Genomic DNA, 12,826 nt, shown 5'->3' with positions numbered 1-12,826 from the left:
CAGCTATAGGCAACTATATGTACTCTGTGGGTTGGCTCCACTGATGGGATTGGGTTACACACATTCCACTTTGCTTTGCTCTTCAAGTTCTTAAAGGCAGCTCAGTTACTTGCTAACTAATAGTGATGACAGTTTGAACCACCATATGACCCCAAGGTGGTTGAATGAGTTAAATAGAAATAACCATAATGACTTTTGCCCAAATTATTATTGTCATTGTTGCTGGTGTTATTGTCATTATTTTTTTAAGTTCCAAAATTTGGAAAATGACATGAAATTTTATTTTAATTTTCAAGGGATATTTAATAAGGTAGATAACATACTTTTCTAACATGTATTTTTTTTTATCACAGAAGCTAAAGCATAATATCCTATGCACTGGGTGAAAATGGCCTGCTTTGTGTGTATACACTGAGTGCAATTAAAAAATACTGTAATTATAATTTCAGCCTTTGGAATTTGCATAGGTGCCAATGTTCTCTCCTTTCTTCATATGGGAAAGAAAAATTCCTTTGAAAATCATTTGAAGCTTGGACAAAAATCCCATAGCTGTATTCTTAGGATCACTCTGTATCATATTCATGATTCTGATAATACAAGGGAAGCTTCAAGTTAACCTTTTAGGGAAGACATTCCACCTCACATAATCTCATTGACCAGGAGTGAAGCTGTTTCTTTACACAATTGTTATCCCATATGCCTATGTCTGCTGCTACCATTGGCTCACCTGTGTTCAGGTCCACAACCGCACGTTGACGTGATTCTGAATACTCTGCTTGAACTTTAACTGGTGTTTCCTGAAGAACAAAACCAGAATTCTGAGCAAGAACCTTGGGAATAATTAGCAAATGAACTTCAACAAATCCTTGAACTCCAAGTTGGGCCCTGCCCTTTAAACTGGACTTATATTTAATCAGGCTTTTGCCATTGCCACTTCCACTGCACCTGGAAGTACATAGCCATTATCAATAGCATTTTAACAGTCCTCAAGCCATCTCTTATTGCATCTTTGATTTGAGTGAAGGCATGCTTATTTGGTCCTTGGAGCAAGGATTGTTACATTTCTCAATAAAGATGAACTTCTATTCTCCCAATGTATACTCACACACAAGTCTTGCTTGTCCAAAACAATCAGGATTTAGGTCATCAAAAAAATTTAGAGTTACACCAACATGAGCAAGAGTCAACATTTCCATATTTCTCCTTTTAGCTCTGTGCAGAGCTACTCTGCCTTCTTTGCAAGAGCACCTAAGGAAAATGGGTTAATTCTCTTTTGATTAATAACAACAAATACTTTAACTCAGTCACCACAGGCTTTCCTTTTCAGTTCTATTATATTTTTAACTCTATCTTCAATGAATTTTCTTTCAGCTTTTATTAGTTACTCTCTCTTCAGTGCTCTTGTACAAAAAAGCCAGAATTCACTTCTGTTTTTTTTTCATATTCTAATGACACATTGCATGTGAAGATGTATTTTCTTTTTTTTTATATCAAGATGCCATGCCCAATGGTCCAAAACAAGACCTTTATTGAGCTTGTATCAGTTTTAGATTTATATTTCATGTCCATGATCTCAACCACGAAGAGATTAATAGGTTCATCTTGGTTTTTACTGGCCAATATGGAGTCAACTACAGCCTCTGTTAAGACATCAGCAAGTTCGGCAGAGATGTTCTGGCCACATCTATGAATATTTCCCTGTCCATCTCTTTGATTTGTTCCCAAAACTAAAGTGCCTTTTCCTTTGAAGCTTCAAATCCTTTTGTTATTATTTTGAGATAAAGACCTTCATAAATGTAAAAATCCACCTGTTTCAGCAGTACTCCAATTGGAAGTGGTGCCATCCCCAGTGATGTCATCCTGGACTGTTGCTATGTTTGCTATTAAGGAGGCTGTTGTGTGTTAAATTTGTACTTAATGAAGAAGCACTTGGCTATCTATAATAATAAAAGGGTAATATGCTAATTAGACTGAACATCCTTCCTGACGAAGCCGGGCTGGAGGGAAGCCAGCCTGGGTCCCGGGTGCTTGTGCGCGGCCGGAGGAAGCTACCTGGGTCCCTGGTGCCAGAGGGAAGCTGGTGCTGGCAGCCAGGGGAAAGAAGGCCTACTCTTGCATGAATTTTTGTGCATTGGGCCTCTAGTCTTTAATAAACTTGATGTCTCCAGCACTAAAAAAAGCATATTCATGATGCCCTTAGGCCCCAATTTGGTCCTCAACACATCCTACAGCCCCCTTCCCCCCCCCCCCCCGGGCTAATGTTGACTGCCAACCTGTTTGGGCTCAGGTCACCTTGGCTTTGGGGTTCAGGGTCTTCATGGCTGCTAAAGCTGAACCAGCAGAAGAGGAAGAGACCAGGAGCAAAAAATGCTCAAAGCTGGCTCAGCGACATAAAATTTTATTGACTTCTCCTTAAATAACTGTAGGTCGGCTTTTTCATTGGCTACTATGTGTCCTGATGTCCTCTTAAATAGAACATATCCAGACCTCAGTACTTCATCATTCATCTCCCAAACCGCATTTTTAAAACTTTCTAATTTTTATTAGTTCTTTCTGTTACCTAGGCTTGTAACAGCACACACATGAACTGCCTAATTCGGTTCTTTTCCTTCAAGTCTTTCAACATACAATTATCAGATTGTCTTTTCTAAATCAAAGGTTGGATTAAAAACTTTATTTAAAAACATAAAATGTCTCCATTATCAATCAAGTTCAAATTTTGTAGCTCAGCAATTAGATTTTTTCCAATATTTACCTTCATCCTGTATTTTTCCTCTTTCTGTTTCCCTCATTTCTTCCTTCCTTTCACCTATTTCTTCAACATTAGCTCTTAACCAATCATCTCGCAAAATGTGGTCTATGGTTCATCTGAAGAATCAACAAAGATACTTTTTAACATGCAGATTTCTAGGCCTAGCCCCAGAATTTCTAAGGATAGGACCTGGATTTCCCAAAAAACTAAAATAGCATTTACTCTTAAGACTCAGCTCAAACTAACTTCACTTTTAAAATATTTAGTGCTTTCCTTCTAGTACTTATCACATTATAACTTGGAGGAGGAGAAAGAGGAGGAAATTAGGGTAAAGAATGACTGTAATTTTTATATCAGGAGCTGTTCTAATCACTTGACATTGGTTATGTAATTACATCTTTGCAATATCATTATTTACATACGGGAAACTGAGACTTAGAAAATTTTCTTTATTGGCCCATAATTACAAAGTCCACAGAGTCAATACTTAGCTGGGAACTTGCTCAGACTCCATTCTGATGTCTTTCTGTACATTATACACTTGTATTACATCTGTTATTTGAGAAAACTCTTTTTGTCCAAGTCCTTGATAAAATGGTTCAATGGAAAAAAAAATAGACTTAAAGGCAAACCAATCTCTACTTGAATTCTGGCCATGGCATTTCTTGGCTTCTTCTAGCTGGCCCTAGGGAACCGCCATCTGCCTCTGGTGCAGAACACGCCAGGGTGATAGAAAGAAGAGCTGAAGAAGAGAAGTGCAAGGGGCAAGTGCCTGCTATCTTTTAAAGAAGTTACTTGGAAACTGCACCCTAGCCTTCAGCTACATCCTATAACCTAGTCTAATAACCAACCTAGCTTCAAGGGAAGTTGGAGCTTATTTCTTTATCTGTGTGGCCCTGAGCCCAACTAAAAATCAGAGGAGAATAGATTGGGAGAGCTTTTTATGCCATCTAATCATAATGGACATTTCATTCCTTTTCCCTGCATTTCCCTTTTTCTGGTTACAATACCTTGTTCTTCCTCTGGCACCATCCTTTCAATCCATGGCCTTTAGGTGAATCTTATTCTATACTCCAGTGAAGGACAAATGCTCCAGGTGTAGCCAGTCAGAGTTGGGGTGTGATTCAGGCCAAACACACCAAATAAGAGTGAATCCTGAGACTTTGTTGACGGAACTGGCAAAGAGAAATGCCCTTCCTGCCATAGTCTTGAAACTATGAGAGGGTATCCTGGAGGGCTTCAGAGTCTAAAGCCATTGCAGGGAGAAGCAGAACTGAGAAGGAGAGAGAGAGAGAGAGAGAGAGAGAGAGAGAGAGAGAGAGAGAGAGAGAGAGAGAGAGAGAGACCCTGATGACATCACTTGAGGCTTTGGATCAAGCTCTGCTGAAAGCTGGTATCTACCAGTGGATGTTTTATTTACATACAATAAATTTCTCATTTTGCTTGAGCCCTTTGGAATAGGGTTCTCTGTTCCTCATAGTGTGCTAAATAAACAAAGATTCAATAAATAGTCATTAATAAGATATTCATCTTTGAATTTCCCACACCAGCACACTTTGTACATAATGGATGCTTTAGAATTAATGACTGGGAGAGTAAAAAAAAAAAAAGAACTGAATAAATAAGTGACTGAGACTTAGGGCAACCCCATGAAACTAGAAGAATTTTATTAATTTCTTTATTCCAAATACTTTATCTGACCATGTTTACTTTTAGAAGTCACAATTTTTTTTAAAAAAATTAGTCCAGATGGCATGGGATGGTTTTCAGAGCTTTTTGCAAGACCTTGAAAAGAAACCGGGAAGGGACGATCTCCCCAGTTCCGGTCAGGCTTTGCCCATATGTGAAAGCAGAATCATTCCCAAATAGTTTCCAACTAAAATTTTATTTTCACTAATCATCTGTTGCCCGTCTTCCTGGTGATGGAATGCTGTGAGGGCACCATTTCAGGGTCACCAGATGGTGTCCTCATGAACAGTTCCTATGCAGGTCCCCTGAAAGGGGACAGGGCAAACAGTTGAGCAACAGGCCCTTCAGTACAGCAAAATATGGAATTAATCAAGCATTTGTTACTTATACCCCTTTTGCTTCCAAAACAGATTTGAGTGGGCTTTTAATAAAAGGCACATGTACAATAGATCTGTTAGAACCAGGATAAAATAATAAGTACCATACAATAAAGGGTAACTATATCTATTAATTACATTTTTATTAATAGCTACACTGATGGGAGCTTACCATGGGTGTGGTTAAGTGCATTGTTCTAGGCACTTCTTATAAATTCACTTAATTCTCACAAGAGCTCTATGATGGAGTTCCTATTATTATTTGCATTTCTTGATAACAAAACTGAGTACAGAGGTTGAGTGATTAGCTCATGGTCATATATCAGTAACAGATATATATAGCATGGCTGAACCAGGATTTGAACCCAGTCTAATTCAGGACAAGAGTTAGTCAGAGAAGAAATGTTGTTTTAGAGTTCATCAGCCAGGGTTTGAATCCCTTCTCTTCCTCTTAGTAGCTAATGACCTTGACAAGTTGCTTAACTTCTTTAATTGTGTCGGGTTATTCATCTGTAAAATGGGGATAATGATATTTACCTCTTGGGTTTGAGGTGAAGACATCATGTGTAAAGATGTGTGGTACAGTGAGTAGAACAAAGTAAATGAGACATAATGCTGTACTCTACAAGTAACCTTTTGTTATCTCCTTTTAAATAATACTCTCAGAGGACCTGAAAACACACCTCTCTTAAGAAGACATATGAACAGCCAATAGATATATGAAAAGATATTCAATTAGGGAATTGAATATTAGGGAAATTAGGGAAATGCAAATCAAAACTACAATGAGATACCACCGGCAATTAGGGAAATGCAAATCAAAACTACAATGAAATACCACCTCACACCTGTTGGAGTGGCCATTATCAACAAGACAAGCAATCGCAAGTGTTGGAGAGGTTGTGGGGAAAAGGGAACCCTAATTCACTGCTGGTGGGAATGTAGACTAGTACAACCACTATGGAAAGTAGTCTGGTGATTCCTCAAAAAATTACAAATAGAGCAACCATTCCACCCAGAAATCCCTCTCCCAGGTGTATATACCCCCAAAAAATATAAATCATGTATTCACAAAAATATATGCACTCTATGCTCATTGCATCATTACTCATGGTGGAAGACATGGAAACAACCAAAGTGTCCTGCAATAGAGGACTGAATAAAGAAGATGTGGTACATAAACACAATGCAATACTACTCAGCCATAAGAAGGGATGAAATGATGCCATTTGCAACAACCTGGATGGACCTTGAGAACATTATGCTAAGTGAAATACGTCAATCAGAAAAAGCTAAGAACCATATGGTTTCACTCATATGTGGGATATAAAACTGAAACTCATAACACAAACATAGGCATGGCGGCGTGGTGGTTACCAGAGAGAAGGGGGTGGGGGTGGGGGAAAGTCCTAATATATAGTGACAGGAGAAGATTTGACTTTGGGTGGTGAGCACATGGTGCAATACCCAGATCTTGTAACATAGAAACCCACACCTGAAACCTATATGTTCATGTTGACCTAGGTCATTCCAATATATTTAACAAAAAATAAAATAATTAATACTCTCATAATGTTCAAATAATCTAATATTATGTAAATGTTAGATTATTAGCTAATGGAACCATGAATATTTTTCTCCTTTCCAACGTCATTTGCAAAAGATATCATCCATCACTCGCTATTTCATTTTGGTGACATTGCTAAGGTTGTACCCCTATGGGAATGACAAAACTACAAAAAATTAAGAGGAGCATTCCAGGGGTTCAAACTGGACAAAAGAGAGTAGTTTATAGCATGTGAGCTAATAACATGGGGCAGATAGAATGTCAATTTTCCTTCCTGAGTATGCAAATCCTCAATAAAGCTCATCAAATACAAAAGTATGGCCCAGCTCCCCTGCACTGTCTGCTTTTGAAATGAGCTCCTCTTTGTGTTAAGCAAATAAATAATAAACTCCCTATCTGCCTGTCCTCAGAACTGTAAGAAAGAAAGAGTGACATTGTCATTCAGGGCTGCCGACACAAAGAAAAGTTGGGGCACCAGAGCTGCCGAGCCAGTGATTATGTGGAAGAATGGCCCTTTTATAGAAATCACTATGGGATGTCCCCACTGGCCTGAAACTGCAGGTATGTTGCTGTGTTATGGAAAGATACAATGATATGTAACAGGTCCCTGCTCAATTACTTGAAAAGCTTTAAATTCAAGCACGGTGTGTGTGTGTGTGTGTGTGTGTGTGTGTGTGTGTGTGTGTGTAAGTTAAATAAACAAAATGCAGTGGGGAAAAAAACATCATATACCTTTCAGATTAAATTCTGTTTCTGCAAACCTCACATGAGAGCTGTCCATTCTATGCCATCAGGAGCATTGCTGAAAGGTCAAAAGGTCAAGCATGAGCCCATGGGCTCAGGATACAGAGCACCTTTCCCCTTTCTTGCTGGAAACTGGATCTTAATTAGACTTCACAGGCCCCAAGCTCGAATTACTTGTTAATCTAATAGACTGCTTTCTTTTAGGGAATAAAAAAGTAAAAACAATTTACAATGAAACCCTGACTTGATGCTTCTACCAAAGGGAGGAGGCAGAGTCACCAGTATGCAGTTTGAGGCTCATGAGAACTTGCTCAGTTCAAGGTGTTAAATGGATGTTTCACCTCTGCTTTTTCCTCTCCTGCTTCTCTCTTCTCCATTTTTTTCTTCTTTTATACTTTTCTTTCTTCATTTCATCTTCATCTTCTACCTTTCTCTCCCTGTATTTCTTTCTTCTCCCTTCTTTTTTTTAAGAGAGAGGAAGATAGATAGAGAGCATCAATGTGAGAGAGACAAATCAATCAGTTGCCTCCCATATGCATCCAGTCTAGTGGTTGTACTATGCATCCAGTCTGCAACCTGGATATGTGCCCAGATCAAGAACTGAACCCGCCACCTTTTGGTGTACAGGATGACTCCCACCAACTGAGCCACACTGGCCAGGGTCTCCTTCCCTCCTTTTTATATTCCATTTTTAATCTCTCCCTTTCCTTACTTTTGAAGTTTACTCTAATTTGTATTACGAATCTAGCGGAAGCAATTAAGAGGTTGGGGGAGAAACCCAAGTGCTGTGGTCTGAATGTCTGTGTCCCCCCTAATCAAGTTGCCTAAAGGGATTATATTAGAGGTGGGGCCTTTTGGGAGGTTAGGAGAATGGAGCTCTCATGAATAGGATTAATATTCTTCTAGAAGAGGCTCCAGAGAGCTAGCTTGCCCCTCCCTTTACCTTCTGAGGATACAACAAAGAGAAGTCTGTGACTCAGAAGAGAATCCCCACTTACCCATACTGTACCTTGATCTTTGACTCTAGCCTTCAGAATGGTGAGAAATAAATTTATGTTGTTAATAAGCTACCCAGTTGGCCAGTTGGCGAGGCTCAGTAGTTGAGTGTCAACCTATGAACCAGGAGGTCACAGTTAGATTCCCAGTCAGGTCATATGCCCTGGTTTTGGACTGGATCCCCAGTGTGGGGCATGCAGGAGGCAGCCAATCAATGATTCTCTCTCATCATTGATGTTTCTCTCTCTCTCTTCCTCTTCCTTCCTCTCTGAAATCAATAAAAACATATTTAAAAATAAAATAAGCTACTCAGTCTATGATAGTTTGTTACAGCAGCCCAAATAGACTGAGACACCAAAAATCAACTTGAGATCCAGATCATGCTAACCGTTTACCAAGTTTATATTAAATACAGCCCTTATTCAAGCTAATTCCATTAGTGAGACACGCCATGGCATGTCCCTCAAGGTCAACATTCATGGTGACAAAATAAAGCACAATGAGGTATGATTTTATTATATCCGGTGACAGACATGAATGATTAGGAAAAACCCCAAAACGTTCTTTTTTCTTTAAAAGCTTTCCAGTCCTTGGAATTAATACAAATTTATTGCAGCTGATGGGTTGGACTCCTAGGTTTTCCAGTGCCTCTAATTCAAAACATCTAAAGTTAAGCGTGTTTGTTAGCAGAGGTAGGTTTGACAATGTGCCAAAGGCAGACAAATCATGTCATTACTGTGTTTTAGTAAAAGGCTTAAATGCAACTTGTTCTATTGCCATGTGGTCCCAATTCACAAGAAAAAAAAATGCTATAGAAAGAACACGGTGACTTCACAAACTGGACTCACTCTAAAAATCTACCCAGTTCTCCTGGATTTCACGGGGCCCTGCTTCAGGACTGACAGGGTCCTGTTAGTACGAGGTGCACCCCGGGACTGCCGATAGCTGAGTGATGTGTTTTTACCTCCGGTACCGAAAGCTACTGCAAAGGCATGCTTAGACATTGCAAGAGTGTGTGGAGGTATTTTGGAAGAAAGCCATTTTAAAAGGGTAGGCAATCTTCCGAGGTTGCACTGGCTTGCCAGAATGCTACTCCATTTCATCTTAAAAATAATATTTTGATCCCAGACCATACCATGTTTCTGGCTAAATGTTTCACTTAACAAGCTTTATGCAAATTACCGTACACAGTCACATACTGTTTGCAGCTGATTCCATTTTTAGCAACGTCAAAAGGAAGGAGGAATCTCGGAACAGTGAGTGTATTTGATATGCCTGATACTCTGCTCTCAGAAGGTCAACTCCACACAAGCCTTCCCCACAGGCCAGCATTCCTGAGAACTCTTCAAACAGTTCCCTCCTGCTTGAAAACCCTCCAGGGTCTGCCGAGTTTCCCTTCCCAGGGCCCCAGCCCCTCCTCCTGCAGGTCTAGAAGGAAATCTAGATGGTTCAGCATTTTGGCTGGCTTTGTTCCCCACGGTCCCCCTTCCATCTGTGACGGAGGCCTGCTAATTTGTTAGTTTCAGCAGTGAAGCTAGAGAAGGAGAAAGCAGAGTGACAACTGTGGCAGCAGTGTGTGTGTGTGTGTGTGTGTGTGTGTGTGTGTGTGTGTTCCCAGCCACAGGCTGTTTGGAATTATTTTTGCATAAAGTCATAAGGTAAGGCGAATTCCAGCTTAGGGAAGAAATAGTGTCTGAGCTTCAATTGTCCTAGCTTATACTTGAAACCTTTTACAGTGGAACCTTGCTTCTCAAACTTATTTCATTCTGGAAGGCTGTTCATGAAGTAATTTGTTCAAAAACCAAATCACTTTTTCCCATTAGAAATAATGTAAGTTGAATGAATCCATTCCAGACTCCCCAATGATTCCCCATTTTAACCTTTCTTATATATAGTACATGTCTAATGTACTATTTCATCTATAAATAAATACTTCTTTTCTTAAATTTATTGAACCATCCCCTCTTAGCCTTAAAGGAATCACTTTCAGCACGCATTCCAGGGTGTCTTTCAGGTCAGCATATAGCATCTTTACTTGTTCACATATCACTGCCTCAGAAATGTCAGAGGCTAACTGCTCTTTGTTTATCCAAATCAACAATCGTTTTTCTATCTCTTCAATTGCCTGTGATCATTATTTCCTTCACACCCTTAGCAACATTAGCACTCTCGATGGCCTCTTTATGTCTTAAAATTGTGCTAATCTTGATTTTTCCAGCAACAAAAGCATTCTCTTCTTTGTTTCCTGAGAGCCATCTTTATGTCATGCTGAGGTATCAGCATGAAAGGGTTGTCAGGTCAAGTTTGGTTGACAACTGAGACTTTTTTTTCTCTGAACAATTTGGTTGAGAACAGAATTGGTCGAGATGGGAGATGTTTGAGAAATTAGGTTTAACTGTATATGCTAACTGGAAGCTTCACTCTTTTTTTTGTAATTTTATTATGAAATGTTACATACATACAAAAGAGTGAATTTGTATGTCAACTGTAACTAAAAAATAAAAATATGTGTTTAAAAAGTAAAAAAAATGAATATAAGAAAATGAATATAAATATGAATGAACATATTTATATATTTAATTTTGTGTGTCTATATGTATATGTAACTATATAGCAAAAAGAAAAATAAGGGAACACCCACATTCATAGCACGCAGCAAAAGAAATAAAAGCTAGAAAAAAAGATAAATTTCTTCATACTTTTGACACACCTCCAGTTCAATTCTTCCCCCTTCTTTCTAATGCTTATAACTTTCATTTTGTTGTACTTCACTATACATGTAAGTATCCCTGAACAAGCATTGTTATATTTATATTTTTTAGAAACTGCATAAATAGAATGCTTAATTGGATTGTCTGTAACTTACTGTTTCCACTCCATATAATTTTTATATTCATCAGTGCTAATCTATCCTATATAATAAAAGGCTAATATGCAAATTGTCCCCTCGGGAGTTTGACCAACCAGGAGTTCAACTGCTTGCTATGACGTGCGCTGACCACCAGGGGGCGGCAGGAACAAAGGCAGCCAGGGGAAGGAAAGCCCCAATGGGCCCTGATTGCTGGCCAGGCCTAGGGACCCAACCTGTGCACGAATTTTGTGCACTGGGCCTCTAGTGTTGTATACATTATGAATGTAGCTGAATATAGTATGAATGAATGTTGTTCACTTTCACCACTGTAGAGCATTTGATGCTATGGCTGCACTGCAACTTACTACCCATTCTACTGTTTTATAGACATTGAGCTTACTATCTAATCGCGCTTACTAACATGAGCAGTGCTTCTGTGAACATTCTCCTACCTGCCTCCTGGTGTCCACATGCACAAGTTTCTCTAGGGCACAAAATATATGTGAAAGAGCAGGGTCATGGCTTACGTCTACCACCAGTTTTACTGCCTAACACCAAAGTGCTTTCCAAAGTGGTTGTACATGTGTACATACGATATATGAAAGACTGGGCCGACCCATAGTCTCACCAACATTTGGTGTTGCCAGACTAGAATGTTTGCCAATCTGAGGTGTAGGAAATAGAACATTGTTAGGATTTTAATTTGTGCTGCTCTGAATACTAACAAGCCTGAACACCTTTTCATGTTTATTGCCCACTTGTTTTTTGTTACTTCCTTTTTTTGAATTCATACCTTTTGGCTGTTTTTCCTCTGGGTTTTTTGTCTTTTACTTGTTGATCTATAGTACTTAAAAAACACACAATATTCCAGATACTAACGCATTGTTGTTGTTACATGTGATAAACATATTTTTTACCTGCTTTTTGAAGCCCTTTGATAACAGAACTTTATAATTTTAGTGCAGTCAAAATTACCAACATTTTTGGGTAAAGTTTTTATCTTGTTTAAGGAATTATGTCTAACATCAAAATTAAAGATACTCTATATCGCCTAAAAATTTTAAAGTTTTGTTTTTACACTTACGTTTTTAAAACATCTGCAACTGGATTTTATACATGGCATGGGAAGGAATGCATAGTCTATGTCCCCTGTCATATACCAGGTTTCCATATATGTGGGGTTCTATATTATATTCTACTCTAGTTTCTATATTATATTCCATCAGTGTATTTGCTACACATGCCAAGATCATGTTCTTAACTATTAAAGCTGAGCAATAAGTCATGATTTTTGTAGTCTCCTTGCCTTGTTATTTTTCCCTAGGAGTATAGTCACCATTCTTAACCTTTTGTGCTTCTACATAAATTTTAGAATCAACTTGTCACTAAGAACCCTACAGAAATTTTTATTAGAATTTTATCTAATCTATAAATCAGTTTGGAGAGAATGGGCATATTTACAATATTGAGTATTTGGATCCTTGAACACGCTTCCTTCATTCCCTCGTCTCTCTTTCCCTCTTTACTTTTCCTCTCACATCCCCCTCCCCATAGGCAAGCATGTATGTGTTTTTGTAATATATGCTTTTGCATGTATTTTAATTTCTGTGTGCTATCTTTTCTTACTTTTTTCTGAGTCTCAGTTCTGTTTTACAGATACATTTAAAGTGCTATATGCATATCTAGACAGTTCTTGCTCCCTGCTGCCTAGAACTCCATCCTCTGAAGCTACCTTATTTTACCTATTCACTCCCCAGTTAGGGGTACCCAGATTACCTTAAACTCACTCCAACCCTTTATATACACATAAATAATGGTTCCAGGAATGGCCTCATACAGGGGGGTGTAGG

General features: G+C 38.7%; 1 pseudogene across 1 annotated transcript; it reads right to left on the bottom strand.

The window, feature by feature from the left end:
* Positions 1-620: 620 nt before the first annotated feature.
* LOC307098268 (T-complex protein 1 subunit zeta-like) lies at positions 621-3,784 on the bottom strand (annotated as a pseudogene). Its single transcript has 2 exons — positions 3,763-3,784; positions 621-1,892 (listed from the first exon to the last, which is right to left on the bottom strand). The product of its transcript is annotated as a T-complex protein 1 subunit zeta-like (transcript).
* Between the last annotated feature and the right edge of the window lie 9,042 nt (positions 3,785-12,826).

Source organism: Cnephaeus nilssonii (genome assembly GCF_951640355.1).
Source record: "Cnephaeus nilssonii genome assembly, chromosome: 4".
In the NCBI taxonomy this organism is placed as follows: Eukaryota; Metazoa; Chordata; class Mammalia; order Chiroptera; family Vespertilionidae; genus Cnephaeus; species Cnephaeus nilssonii.
Note: the sequence above shows the minus strand (reverse complement) of the source record. Positions and strands in the feature narration are given on the sequence as shown.